This window comes from Ranitomeya imitator, chromosome 3 (assembly GCF_032444005.1).
Source record: "Ranitomeya imitator isolate aRanImi1 chromosome 3, aRanImi1.pri, whole genome shotgun sequence".
In the NCBI taxonomy this organism is placed as follows: Eukaryota; Metazoa; Chordata; class Amphibia; order Anura; family Dendrobatidae; genus Ranitomeya; species Ranitomeya imitator.
Window position 1 is genome coordinate 123,541,686 of NC_091284.1, and position 14,744 is coordinate 123,556,429.

Genomic DNA, 14,744 nt, shown 5'->3' on the forward strand with positions numbered 1-14,744 from the left:
TTTTTATATAGATACTAAATGGTTAAATTTTATGCACAGCATGTGTAACACCCCAGGTAACCTGTTGTTACAGTGATGTTGCTTTCCCTTTGAGGAGGGTAATATCATGCTCAGAGGCAATGGAGTTCTCTTCACCAGGTAAGGCACCCACATGCAACACATTCTGAATCCAGGCCAGGAGGGGGAGCTCAAGACCTGGAATCAGGGGAGCTTCTCTCAAATATGGATATATGTAATGGTCTGGGGGAGGAGTTAGTTAGTCTAGGAGAGACATGGAAGGAGAAGGAAGTCTGAGAGAGCAGACAGAGAGTCCTGGCAGCCACGAGGGAGCTGAAGCCTCCAAAATGACAGATAACCCAAGGGGTTGTATGTGGTGAAGCTTCAGGAGAAAGTAGCAAAGGAGAGGAACAGGGCTCAGAGGGGAACTGTGATCAGGCACCCTCAGAGCCGAAGCGCAGTACCGGGAGCCCGAGGCCTTAGTGGACCTGTAGGACACTTGGCAGAACCGGAGGGCTGAGAACTTTATGGGATTGGCCCACACCACACCTGAGACACAGCAGCACCTGAGGAGCTGGGGCATGATAGAGTCAATATAAAAATGCTCAAGCTGCCCATCATTCAGGTACCTGTCTCAGGACAGGGGGAATAGAGGACTCTGCAGAAATCTTCAGGCAGCAGGGACTTCATATACAGCAGGCGCTAGTTGGAAAGGCTCACGGACCTCGACTGGAAAAAGGGAATCTTCCATTGCCTCCGAGCCGGCCGGGCCATACCATCACCAGTGCCTGGTACCCTGGACTGTGGCCTGCTAACTACAGTAATTCATTTTACCGGCCTACATCATCATCGCCATACACTTCAGGACCTCTGGGGACCCCACTTCACCTGTGGGAAGCGCTACCATAATTGCTGCAACAACATCCCCCAGAGGGCTCCTTTAACGCAGCGTCGGTTCCGCTATTGATCGAACACCACAGGTGGCGTCATGACAGACTCATTTACAATATCCCTTTGAAGACCGTTCCCCTTTTGTTGGGCGCCCGGGGTCACGGACCAGGTCGCGGCCACCGTGACATCTCCTTTGGGACCGGACCCAGTGCAGAGTGCCCCATTGCCCTGGTAGGGCGCTCCAAATCTTGGCGTCACAAGCAGGATGGACCGACCCATTGGAATGGGTCCTGTGCAACATGGACTATAATAGACTGTGTGAAATTGATTTGTGTAATGGCCGCCATTGCTGCACCACAAGGCAGATAAAGGAGGGAGATGTGTTGCCATGGGTGGAGTTCAAGAACCGGCGCAAAAGCTGGATCCACCCCTTCAGGGACTGTAATGCTGACAAAAGATGTCCATCAACAGGACGGGTCGGCCCCCAGAGATGGCTGGCGGGAAAGTGCGGGAGGCAAAAGTCCTGGAAGCAAGATGGAGAAAGACGTGGGAAAGTGTGGCAGCAACATGGCTGCACGCTACCTGGTACAGGCTTTGGCGGACAACAAAGAAGAGCCGCCAGAACCAGCAACTACCTCTAAAGATGTCCCCGATCCGCAGCGGCATGAAACCTCGGACCTGAAGCCTACCATTGACCCAGAGCTCCTCGCCGTAGAGATGGAGGAGCTGGCCCAGCAACTTCTAAAGACCCAGATGACAGCGGTGGCCGCCTGGAAAGAGTCTCTGGTCCAGAGAATGACAACTTCCCAGCCGCAATGACAATAGTCACCAGTCGCGCTCCCAGCCCCGGCGGCACCTGCACCTTCAACCTTGGTGGATCTGGAAAGCAACGCTCTGCTATAAAAGTTGACTCTGCCGACGGAGAACCCGGACGACTGCTACCCCAACGGAGCCAGAAAGTGAAACACCGCCAGAAAGCGAGACGCCGAAAACTGAGACGACAATGCTGCAGCACCAGGCCCTGCAGACAGCACACCAGGCCGCAGTGGAGACAGAACAAGACACCGGCACCGGCGAAATAGGTAAATTAACTGCCCCGGTAGCTCAAGACACCCACTAGCACCCCCGCCAACTTTAATGCTCAGACAGATTACAACTGCAATAGCCTGGGACCGTATGACTGACGTATGCAATGCCCTAACTGAACCCATGACACCTGTATCCTCGCCCCTGAAGGCATGCAGGCCTAAAGAGACTGTTCATTGGAGACACCCACAGATGGACCTTATGGGGTTCCCTATAGAAGCCCAATTGGCAGCAAACAGCGTTAAAACCACTGACACAAAATATTACTGCAGACAGCAGATTTTAAAACAGGCCAAAGAGGAACAACAACGTAGCGCTAAATGGGAGATTATGGAGGAAAAGAACCTGCTAGCTAAAGCCCAGTCCCGCATAGCTAAACCCGCAGCCAGAGGACCTATCAGAGCAGGAACTGTTGTCTCTTTCAATTTGGATAAAGGATGGGGTTTCATCAAGGAACAAATAGGACACAGGGAACTATTCGTCAACCGCAGGGATGTGGAACCACACTTATTAAGAGGACACCCTGACCGTGACTTATACCCTGGAGACAAAGTGACTTATACCCAGCACCATGGAGAAAGGGGATATTATGCCCTACATGTGAAAAGGTGCCCAAACGCACATGCCTATAACCGTGTAGCCACCATCTACCGACCTACACCATCATCGCCATACACTTCAGGACCCCGCTTCACCTGTGGGAAGCGTTACCATCATTGCTGCGACAACATCCCCCAGAGGACCCCTTTAACGCAGCGTCGGTCCCGCTAGTGACCAAATACCACAGGTGGCGTCACGACAGACTCATTTACAATATCCCTTTGAAGACCGTTCCCCTTTTGTTGGGCGCCCGGGGCCACGGATCGGGTCGCGGCCGCAGTGACATCCCCTTTGGGACCGGACCCGATACCGAGTACCCCGCTGCCCTGATAGGGTGGTCCACATGTATGAATACATGGATATAGATCAGGGGAGCACAACTTGCGGCCCAGGAGCCACATTCAGTCTGCTAGGCCTTTATGTTCGATCCTCAACCATCTGCTTACAGAAATGCTGGCCTGTCTTTGAATGCTTGCATATAGGTGTTTGTATCAAAGAAAAGGGTAGCGCACAGTCACCTTTGTCTCCCATCAATTTTACGAGAAAGGGTTCCTTTTACCACTCTATCTATTTATGCTGGAAGTGCTTCACATTGTAGTTTATGGCATTTGAATTTACAATAGGGACAGCCATATTGTCATGTGGCCAGGTACGTACATGGAAATCATTGGGCCCCATAGCAAAAGTTCTAATTACCTCCGCCCCCCCAAAAAAAAAAAAAATTAAAAAAATAATGATAATAATATTTCGCAGGGTCACAGAAGATCTTATCTGACAACTTTGCAGCCCTTACAAAGTAATTTTCCCTCTATTGAGGCCCTAGATTCCCCTTTCATTGCACCCATAAAGTATGATGCCAACATAAGTGCAAATACAGTACGATACCCCCATAGTGAATTCCTCCACAGTACTCTCCACACGCACAGTGTGATGACCCTACTATACACCTCATCGACTCCCCCAGTAATGTATGGTGACCCCAACACAGCATGATCCCCCCACTGTGACCCCCACACAGCCCTCAATCCTGTATAATGGGCCTACATAAAATATAATGTCCCAACACCTCACCACACTGTATAATGGCCCCCAATAGTCCTCCATACTGTAAATTGGCACACAGCCCTACACACAGTATGATGGACCCCACACAAACCTTCATGTTGTATAATTGTTTCCATATAGCCCTCAATAAAGTATAAAGGCTCCCACATAGCCTTTCAAATATTATAATGGACCCCACATAAGCCTCCAAATATTATCATGGCTCCCACATATCCTCCGAATATTATAACAGCCTCCAGATAGTCCTCCATATAGTATAATGGGTCCCATAATCCTACATATATTATACTTGACCTCATAATCATCCATATAGTGTACTGCACCCCAAAGTCGTCCATGCAGTATAATGCACTCCCCATAGTCCTCCATGCAGTATAATGTACTCCCCATAGCACTCCATACAGTATAATGCACTCCCAATAGTCCTCCATACAATATAATGCACTCCCCATAGTCCTCCATGCAGTATGATGCACTTCCCAACATCCTCCATACAGTATAATGCACTTCCCATAGTCCGTCATGCAGAATAATAAACTCCCCATAGCACTCCATACAGTATAATGCACTCCCCATAGTCCTCCATACAGAATAATGCACTCCCCATAGTCCTCCATACAGTATAACGCACTTCATATAGTCCACCATATAATATAATACATTACCCATAGCCCTCCATATACTATAATCGGCCCCATAGTCCTACATATATTTTACTTTGACCCATAATTCTCCCTATAGTATACTGCACCTCATAGTCCTCTATGTAGTATAATGCACTTCCCATAGTCCTTCATTTAGTATAATACACACACCATAGCAAGGGTGGACACTGACAGCTTGGGGCCCCTGTGCAAGAAATGCATCTGGGCCCCCTCCTTTTATGGCGACAAAGCTATATATATATATCTATATATATAGATATATATATATCCACACACACAAACATGTATATAATACATAGTCTCCATTATTATATACTGTATATTGTCATCCCTTATTACACAGTGCCCTCTCTTGTTCTGTTACTGTCCCTTACATATCGGATTACATAGAGCCCTGTTCCTTATTACATACCATCCTCTCTTGTTAGATGTATAACGCAATGGTGGCTGGTAGAGCATGGGAAAGCTTCTTTTCTAATAGAGGAGCTGATGGACTGGTCTTCTGGTCACCGGCTGCTCCATCAGCAGTCATTTTATATCTAACAAGAGAGGGGACTATGTAATAAAAGAGGGCACTGTGAATAACAAACACAACAAGAATACACTATGTAAGAGACAGCATGGTACATAACAGCAGAGGAAGCTATATAATATGGGACGGCACCATATATAACTAGAGAGGATGGTAAGTAGTAAGGGACCGCGCTATACATAATAAGTGAATACACTATATACTAAGGGACTGTGCAATACATACTAAGGCTACATCCCTGTATCTGTTTGCAGTGTTGGTGTGCTTCCTGCTTTTACAGACGCATTGAGCTTGTCCTATTCTGATCCTCAAAATCGGAGCAGAACAGAACATTCTTTGACCCTCACGGATCTAATTCTCAGATCTGTGATTTTAATGTATGTGTGAATGGACCTATAAAACTGTACGAGTCCGTGTGCCATCCAATAAAAAAAACCTGGAAGCACAGGGACATTTCACACAAATGTGAGAATGTGATTAAGGGATTTTACAGATACCATTATCAATCCACGTCACACAGTACCAGGCACTTATGTGACACCCCAGTGTCCTGGTTGACACAGTGGCATTGCTTTCCTCACGGGGAGAGTGATGTCACGCTTGGAAGCGTAGGAAGATCTCTTTCATCAGGTAACCACATAGCACACAACATGTTCACACTCCAGGCCAGAAGGGGGAGCTCTGATTCAACTTGTGGGTGGCTCCCCTATATATATATGTATATATATATACAGTGGGGCAAAAAAGTATTTAGTCAGTCAGCAATAGTGCAAGTTCCACCACTTAAAAAGATGAGAGGCGTCTGTAATTTACATCATAGGTAGACCTCAACTATGGGAGACAAACTGAGAAAAAAAAATCCAGAAAATCACATTGTCTGTTTTTTTAACATTTTATTTGCATATTATGGTGGAAAATAAGTATTTGGTCAGAAACAAACAATCAAGATTTCTGGCTCTCACAGACCTGTAACTTCTTCTTTAAGAGTCTCCTCTTTCCTCCACTCATTACCTGTAGTAATGGCACCTGTTTAAACTTGTTATCAGTATAAAAAGACACCTGTGCACACCCTCAAACAGTCTGACTCCAAACTCCACTATGGTGAAGACCAAAGAGCTGTCAAAGGACACCAGAAACAAAATTGTAGCCCTGCACCAGGCTGGGAAGACTGAATCTGCAATAGCCAACCAGCTTGGAGTGAAGAAATCAACAGTGGGAGCAATAATTAGAAAATGGAAGACATACAAGACCACTGATAATCTCCCTCGATCTGGGGCTCCACGCAAAATCCCACCCCGTGGGGTCAGAATGATCACAAGAAGGGTGAGCAAAAATCCCAGAACCACGCGGGGGGACCTAGTGAATGAACTGCAGAGAGCTGGGACAATGTAACAAGGCCTACCATAAGTAACACACTACGCCACCATGGACTCAGATCCTGCAGTGCCAGACGTGTCCCACTGCTTAAGCCAGTACATGTCCGGGCCCGTCTGAAGTTTGCTAGACAGCATTTGGATGATCCAGAGGAGTTTTGGGAGAATGTCCTATGGTCTGATGAAACCAAACTGGAACTGTTTGGTAGAAACACAACTTGTCGTGTTTGGAGGAAAAAGAATACTGAGTTGCATCCATCAAACACCATACCTACTATAAAGCATGGTGGTGGAAACATCATGCTTTGGGGCTGTTTCTCTGCAAAGGGGCCAGGACGACTGATCCGGGTACATGAAAGAATGAATGGGGCCATGTATCGTGAGATTTTGAGTGCAAACCTCCTTCCATCAGCAAGGGCATTGAAGATGAAACGTGGCTGGGTCTTTCAACATGACAATGATCCAAAGCACACCGCCAGGGCAACGAAGGAGTGGCTTCGTAAGAAGCATTTCAAGGTCCTGGAGTGGCCTAGCCAGTCTCCAGATCTCAACCCTATAGAAAACCTTTGGAGGGAGTTGAAAGTCCGTGTTGCCAAGCGAAAAGCCAAAAACATCACTGCTCTAGAGGAGATCTGCATGGAGGAATGGGCCAACATACCAACAACAGTGTGTGGCAACCTTGTGAAGACTTACAGAAAACGTTTGACCTCTGTCATTGCCAACAAAGGATATATTACAAAGTATTGAGATGAAATTTTGTTTCTGACCAAATACTTATTTTCCACCATAATATGCAAATAAAATGTTAAAAAAACAGACAATGTGATTTTCTGGATTTTTTTTTCTCAGTTTGTCTCCCATAGTTGAGGTCTACCTATGATGTAAATTACAGACGCCTCTCATCTTTTTAAGTGGTGGAACTTGCACTATTGCTGACTGACTAAATACTTTTTTGCCCCACTGTATATATATTCTGGTCTGGAGGGAAAGTGAGTTAGTTCGTGCCTGACAGCAGCCTGGAGCAGTCTGAGGCAGAGAGACGTGTGAGGGGCCGTGCAGCCTGAGGTGCTGCAGCTCCAGAATTGAGAGACTATGGAAGGGAAAGCAGCTTTTAGAGAGCGTGCAGGAGAGCGAAGCATAGGAGTGACCTTTGGGGAGGACAGCTGCGACTGGTCTACCTCCCTGGCAGAGCGCAGATACCGGTAGCCGGATGACCGAGGTTGTGTCGGACTCTAGGAGGCACAGCAGAAACCGGCAGGACAGCTGGACTATACGTTACCTGTCCGCCCTAATACCCATTAGTCACAGTGGCGCATAGAGCCCGGGTAATGATAGAGACCCAATAAAAAGGCTCGAGCCACCTGTCATACGGGTTTATGTCCCACCTTTATGAAGGACAGAGAGAACTGTGAGGACTGTTATGACCTGGTGGTCAGGACAATAATGGACCTGGTGGTTAAGAGCACACGGAATGACCTGATAGTTACTGATAATATAGGACGAGCTCTGAGACGTGGGAACTCTGCTGACCGCAATCCCTAAACCTATCACACACACTAGAAATAGCCGTGGAGCGCTCCTGACGCTCCCTAGGCGCCTCGTCACAGCCTAAGGAACTAGCTAGCCCTAAAGATAGAAAAATAAAGCCTACCTTGCCTCAGAGAAATTCCCCAAAGGAAAAGGCAGCCCCCCACATATAATGACTGTGAGTAAAGATGAAAATTACAAACACAGAGATGAAATAGATTTAGCAAAGTGAGGCCCGACTTACTGAACAGACAGAGGATAGGAAAGGTAGCTTTGCAGAGAGCGCAAAAAGACCCTCCGCACCGACTCACGGTGCGGAGGCGCTCCCTCTGCGTCCCAGAGCTTCCAGCAAGCAAGACAACAATCAAAATAGCAAGCTGGACAGAAAAATAGCAAACCAGAGAAAAACAAGCAGGAACTTAGCTTCTGCTGGGAAGACAGGTCACAAGAACGATCCAGGAGTGAACTAGACCAATACTGGAACATTGACAGGTGGCATGGAGCAATGATCTAGGTGGAGTTAAATAGAGCAGCCAGCTAACGAATTAACCTCGTCACCTGTGGAAGGAACCTCAGAAGCCGCAGCCCCACTCACCACCACCAGAGGAAGCCCATGGACAGAACCAGCCGAAGTACCATTCATGACCACAGGAGGGAGCTTGACAACAGAATTCACAACAGAGGACCTTGTCAGAAGCCATAGGAAGCAAGGGACTACAACACCGTGCTAGTAGGAAGGCTTTCATCTCCACCTGGTAAAGGGGACTCTGAATTCGATTCCAAGCCGGCCGGACCGTGCCTGTACCTGTGATCTGGTGCCCTGGACTGTGGCTGCCTGAAGTCTTCAGTAAACCAGGTAAAGAGACTGCAAACCCGTGTCCTCCGTTCTTTACTGCACCACTCACCATCTTCACCTACATACCGGGAGCCCTGGGGACCTACTTCACCTGTGGGAAGTTATACCATCTTAGCTGCCATAACATCACCCCAGCGGACCCCTTTAAACAGCATCGGTCCCCTCTGACCGAATACCACAGGTGGCGTCACGAACACAAACTTTATTCATAACCCCTTTAAAGACATTCTCTTTAACATGGGCGCCCAGGGCCCTTGATCAGGTCACCGTGACATCCCCCTTTAAGTACCTCACCCGGCACAGAGTACCCCACGGCCCTGGCGGGCGTTCCACTTACCGCTGACGTCTTGTCTGGTTAGACCCGCTTCATCCTGTTTCTTCTCAATCTGGTCAGACCTTCATGTCGACATCTCCAAGCCACGACTCGTTTTGTCACAATGATCTTCGCAGCCCTGAAAATAACAAAGTCACATACATTGCATACATACATGTGTCTCCCCCTAATACAGATATGTACCCCACCATGAACATACTATTAGCCACACACCATTAAGAATATAAAGTGATAAGCAGCGCTGTGTCCCCTATTAACTATAATCTCTGACTCCTAATCTACTATATAATTGTCTATGGCTACTTTCACACTAGCGTCGCATTGCGTTGGGCCAAGATTCCGACGCTAGCATTTGATGCGCCGCACAACGGGTGCAGCGGATGCATCATTTAACGTTTTTTGCTCCCGGCGGTCCGCCACAACACGGCTCAACCGTTGCACGACGGTTGTGACGTGTGACAATACGTCGCAATGCGTCGGTAATGTTACTCTATGGGGCAAAAACGCATCCTGCAAACAACTTTGCAGGATGCATTTTTTCCCCTAAACGACGCATTGCGACGTATTCCAAAAAACACCAGTGTGAAAGTAGCCTAAGGGTCACTTCCGTCTTTCTGTCTGTCCTTCTGTCTGTCTTTCTGTCACGGATATTCATTGGTCGTGGCCTCTGTCTGTCATGGAAATCCAAGTCGCTGATTGGTCGCGGCAAAACAGCCACGACCAATCAGCGACGGGCACAGTCCGGAAGAAAATGGCGGCTCCTTACTCACCGCAGTCAGTGCCCGGCGCCCGCATACTCCCCTCCGGTCACCGCTCACACAGGGTTAATGCCGGCGGTAACAGACCGCGTTATGCCGCGGGTAACGCACTCCGTAACCGCTGCTATTAACCCCATGTGTCCCCAACTTTTTACTATTGATGCTGCCTATGCGGCATCAATAGTAAAAAAAATGTAATGTTAAAAATAATAAAAAAACAAAAAACCTGCTATTCTCACCCTCCGTAGTCCGTTGAGCTGCTCGCGCCTGCCGCTATCTTCCGTTCCCGGCGATGCATTGTGAAATTACCCAGAAGCCTCCTATGGGGGAGGCCGTGTTATATACTATGTGGCTGTGTTATATACTATTGTGGGGATATATTATTTACTATGGGGGGTATATTTTATTGGGAGGCTGTGTTATATACTATGTGGCTGTGTTTTATACTTGGGGGGGTACATTATATTCTATGGGGGAAGCTGTGTTATATACTATGGAGGGCTGCATTATATATTATGGGGAGGTGGGCTGTATAATATTCTATGGGGGGCTGTATTAGATTTTATTAGGGATGATTGCATCATACTCTTTGATGGGGCTACATTATATTTTATGGGGAGGTGGGCTGTATTATATTCTATTTGGGGCTACATTATATTCTATGGGGGCTGTATTATATTTATATTCTATGAGGGGTGATTGCATCATACTCTATGAGGGGGCTACATTATACTATGAGGGGGGCTGCATTATATTCTATAGGGAGGTTACATTATACTCTGTGGGGTGGTTGCATTATACTCTGTGGGGTGGCTGCATTATACTCTGTAGGGTGGTGGCTGCATTATAATATATGTGGGCTACATTATACTGTATCGAGGACTATGGGGAATACATTATACTATATGAAGAACTATGGGTGCATTATACTATGGGAACTGAATTGGACTACATGGATAACTATGAGGAGTGTATTATGCTATATGGAGGACTATGAGGAGTGTATTATACTATGTGGAGGACTGAGCAGTGTATTTTAACATATAGAGGACTATAAGGAATGTATTATACTATATGGACGACTGTGGTGCACATTATAATATATGGAGGAATATGGGGTGTATTATACTAAACAAGTAAAATGCTGCATATTCAGATTTTTGTTCCGGCAAAATCAATCATTGTTCTCAGTAGCACATCGCCGATGTAAACTGTAGGTGTGCTGCTGATAACATGATACTGTATGGGGATCGGTTAGTGATCTGTTAGTGATCGTTCTGTCCCATCATTCTTTCTCAGACGGTGGAAAGAGGCTGGGAAACAAGCGTTGAATGACATCAGTATTGTCGATCAAACTCATTTAGCGGCCTGAACTCAGCGAATGTAAATACAACCGAAATGCTTCTGTGTGATGTGCAATATGTTAGCATTTGGGGCTCCGTTTTAAACTTTGCCAAGGGCGACACTTTGCCTTAAACTGGCCCTGCACACACACAGCCACTCTGCACATTCCCCAGCAGAGACACTCACACACACCACTCACCTCTCTGCATGTTCCCTGACAGCCACACACACACCCTCTGCACATTCCCTGGCAGACACACACACACCACTCACAGCTTCCTCTCTCTGACACAGAAGGGCGCTGAATACTGAGGTCATCCAGCCGCGCTTCTGTGTCAGACAGGAAGCGACGGACAGATCCCTGCAGCTCCACTGCCATTTTCTCCTGTAGGCAGCGGAGCTGCAGAGATCGCTCCCTGCTCACCGCACATGAGGGCAATCTGGCCAGGGTTCCCCCGAAGCCTCAGGGCCAGATAAACAGGCCAGAATGCCCTCAATGTTAGCCACCCTGCAGGGGCCCCCCTTCACCTCTGGGCCCCGGCTGCACATGCACTATGTCCGCCCCTGCTCCCTTGTCCTTCATACAGTATAATGCACTCCCCATAATCCTCCATATAGAATTATGCATTCCCCATAGTCCTCCATATACTGTAATGCTCTCTCAATAGTCCTCACTGGCCCCATAGCAACTGTGTAGCCTGCCACCATTGGTGATACGCCACTGTGTATAACCTTCCCCTCTATTAACTGCTGAGAGTGAAAAAGAAAAGGGACCCCCACTCTTCCCAGATGTGCAGGTTCCACTCTCTAGATTACTATCTATCATGCATTTAGTGCATTCACTTCTGCTATGCCAGAAATGTCTCAATAGGTAGTAATACTGCCCCTATTGTGCCCATTGGAGTGATTCAATGTGATAATGTGGCCCTTGGATGAGAAAAGACTGTGCACGCGAGACATAGATTGACATATACTGTATGTGCATATTGTATAAACCTAGGTATTTGGGGTGTTACGTGTTACGGAACCACTCAGCACCCAGAATATGTTGTGCAGTTATATGTATGTATAATAGGTTCCATGTGAGATGCATGTCCCTAATGCATCAGCCCACAGGCTGCGCCCCTGGGCAGAGGGGACACGATACTCCCCTTTTGTCTGCCCCTCATCTTTGTAATTCCCACAGTAAATATCGGCACGCTCCGGCCACCTGCGGCTATTGTAATGTATGTCTGGCCTGCTGCTTTTCTATTGGCCTGCCCTCTGTATCTGTGTGATATATTCTGTGTTCTGTGAGTAAAGTGTTGTCAGACTGGAAACACGTGGAGAAGCAATGATCTTTTATATGCGCCCATGTAACCAAGCAATTCCAGCCAGCGTCCTTCATTCAGACTCCAGCCAAAGCAGAGTGGACCTCCTGAAACACGGGGTGGTACTGAAAGAGGTACCCCAGCTTGGAAGACCCCGTTACATGGGGTATATTTAAAAAAAAAAAAAGTAGAATAGCGCTGTGTATCCAAGATGTAAGAGCAAGACTCGGGGTCCTGGTTCCAAAATCTTGTATAAATATCCAAAAACCAAAAAAAAAAGATTTGAAACACAAAAATTTGAATTTTATTGGCTCGTTGCTATGGATAAATAAAATAATTGTTTTTTTAATTTCATATTGTTCTGAAGTGCTGCTTTATTTGGTTTGTAGACAGACAGACAGGTCCTGGAGTCACACTACAGTATGAAAAAAATCAGGCTGATTTTCATCCAGAAAAGTGGGACGACTGCATTCTCACTTGTCCTCGTGCGCTGTTCATATACAACCCGTTTTTTACAGCAGCAGCTATTAGTCATTAAGTTTCCTATGTTACAGAATTGCAATTGTATTCCTATTAATCAGAGGTTATTCCGTGGCTTCGTATGGCGTACAATTTTTTTCTTATCCAATTTATGAAAGAAATGAGTCTTTGATGCGATCACACGCATATTCAGCGTTCATTTGCACTGCCCCATAGAACAACATGAGTCTGTTTTTTTAATTTATAGCACTGGGACCAAAAATACAATCCTGTGAATGACCCCAGATACATAGACACAATATGATTTATGCCAAAATCATGAACACAACATTTGGCTATTACAATGAAAAAGACTCATTGCCAGAGCCGAAACGTTGTGCCCATGTAGCTTGTAGTAAATACGTTTTTTCACCTTTTTGAGATGGGAGTTCTGTCATTTTTTTCTGTTAGATCCATAACTTGGAAGCAGCACTCCAGCCGTTTAATGCAAAGCAATACTGGGCTATTACTGGCCCATCTGGCAAATATTGGTCCAGGTGCTTGAACCTTTCTCAGTGTATGAAACCAGGACTTGCTGTGGGTCTAAGAATAAACAGGACTGGTACCTTTTACATAAGATCGCTCCACTGCTGCTTCTATTTTTGCAGATTTATTGAAGAGGTTTGGTCCATATGTTGGATGCTGTGCACACTATAGATAAGCGATAGATGGGCGCTAGTAACATGTTACCCCTGTAGTGGAGTACTCCCAAACATTACTACTTGCCAGGGATGATGAGTGTCTCCTACAGAGAGGTGTCCGCGGCACTGATATTACGCATCTGTGAAGAGCAGCTATCGAGACCCCCAGACCTGCTGGGAGGACGGCGCATTGACCCGGGCTACGATGAACACTAACCTGCCAGGAGGACGGCGCACTGACCCGGGCCAGGATGAACACTAACCTGCCAGGAGGACTGCGCACTGACCAGGGCCAGGATGAACGCTAACCTGCCAGGAGGACGGCACACTGACCCGGGCCAGGATGAACGCTAACCTGCCAGGAGGACGGCGCATTGACCCGGGCCAGGATGAACACTAACCTGCCAGGATGAACACTAACCTCACCTGCCAGGAGGACGGCGCACTGACCCGGGCCAGGATGAACACTAACCTGCCAGGAGGACGGTGCACTGACCCGGGCCACGATGAACACTAATCTGCCAGGAGGACGGCGCATTGACCCGGGCCAGGATGAACGCTAACCTGCCAGGACGGCGCATTGACCCGGGCCAGGATGAACACTAACCTGCCAGGAGTACGGCGCATTGTCCCGAGCCAGGATGAACACTAACCTGCCAGGAGGACGGCGCACTGACCCGGGCCAGGATGAACACTAACCTGCCAGGAGGACGGCGCATTGACCCGAGCCAGGATGAACACTAACCTGCCAGGAGGACGGCGCATTGACTCGGGCCAGGATGAACGCTAACCTGCCAAAATGAATACTAACCTGCCAGGAGGACGGCGCACTGACCCGGGCCAGGATGAACACTAACCTGCCAGGAGGACGGCGCATTGACCCGGGCCAGGATGAACACTAACCTGCCAGGAGGACGGCGCATTGACCCGGGCCAGGATGAACACTAACCTGCCAGGAGGACGGCGCATTGACCCGGGCCAGGATGAACACTAACCTGCCTGGAGGACGGCGCATTGACCCGGGCCAGGATGAACGTTAACCTGCCGGGAGGACGGCGCACTGACCCAGGCCACGATGAACACTAACCTGTCAGGAGGACGGCGCACTGACCCGGGCCAGGATGAACACTAACCTGCCAGGAGGACGGCGCACTGACCCGGGCCAGGATGAACACTAACCTGCCAGGAGGATGGCGCATTGACCCGGGCCAGGATGAACACTAACCTGCCAGGAGTACGGCGCATT

General features: G+C 47.8%; 1 long non-coding RNA gene across 1 annotated transcript in view; it reads right to left on the reverse strand.

The window, feature by feature from the left end:
• The window catches only part of LOC138671949 (uncharacterized), a 31,982-nt gene that overhangs the window by 14,654 nt on the left and 2,584 nt on the right, over positions 1 to 14,744 (reverse strand). The window contains exon 2 of the long non-coding RNA XR_011319500.1: positions 8,930 to 9,044. This is a non-coding gene — a long non-coding RNA (uncharacterized lncRNA). The remainder of the gene's footprint in view (positions 1 to 8,929; positions 9,045 to 14,744) is intronic.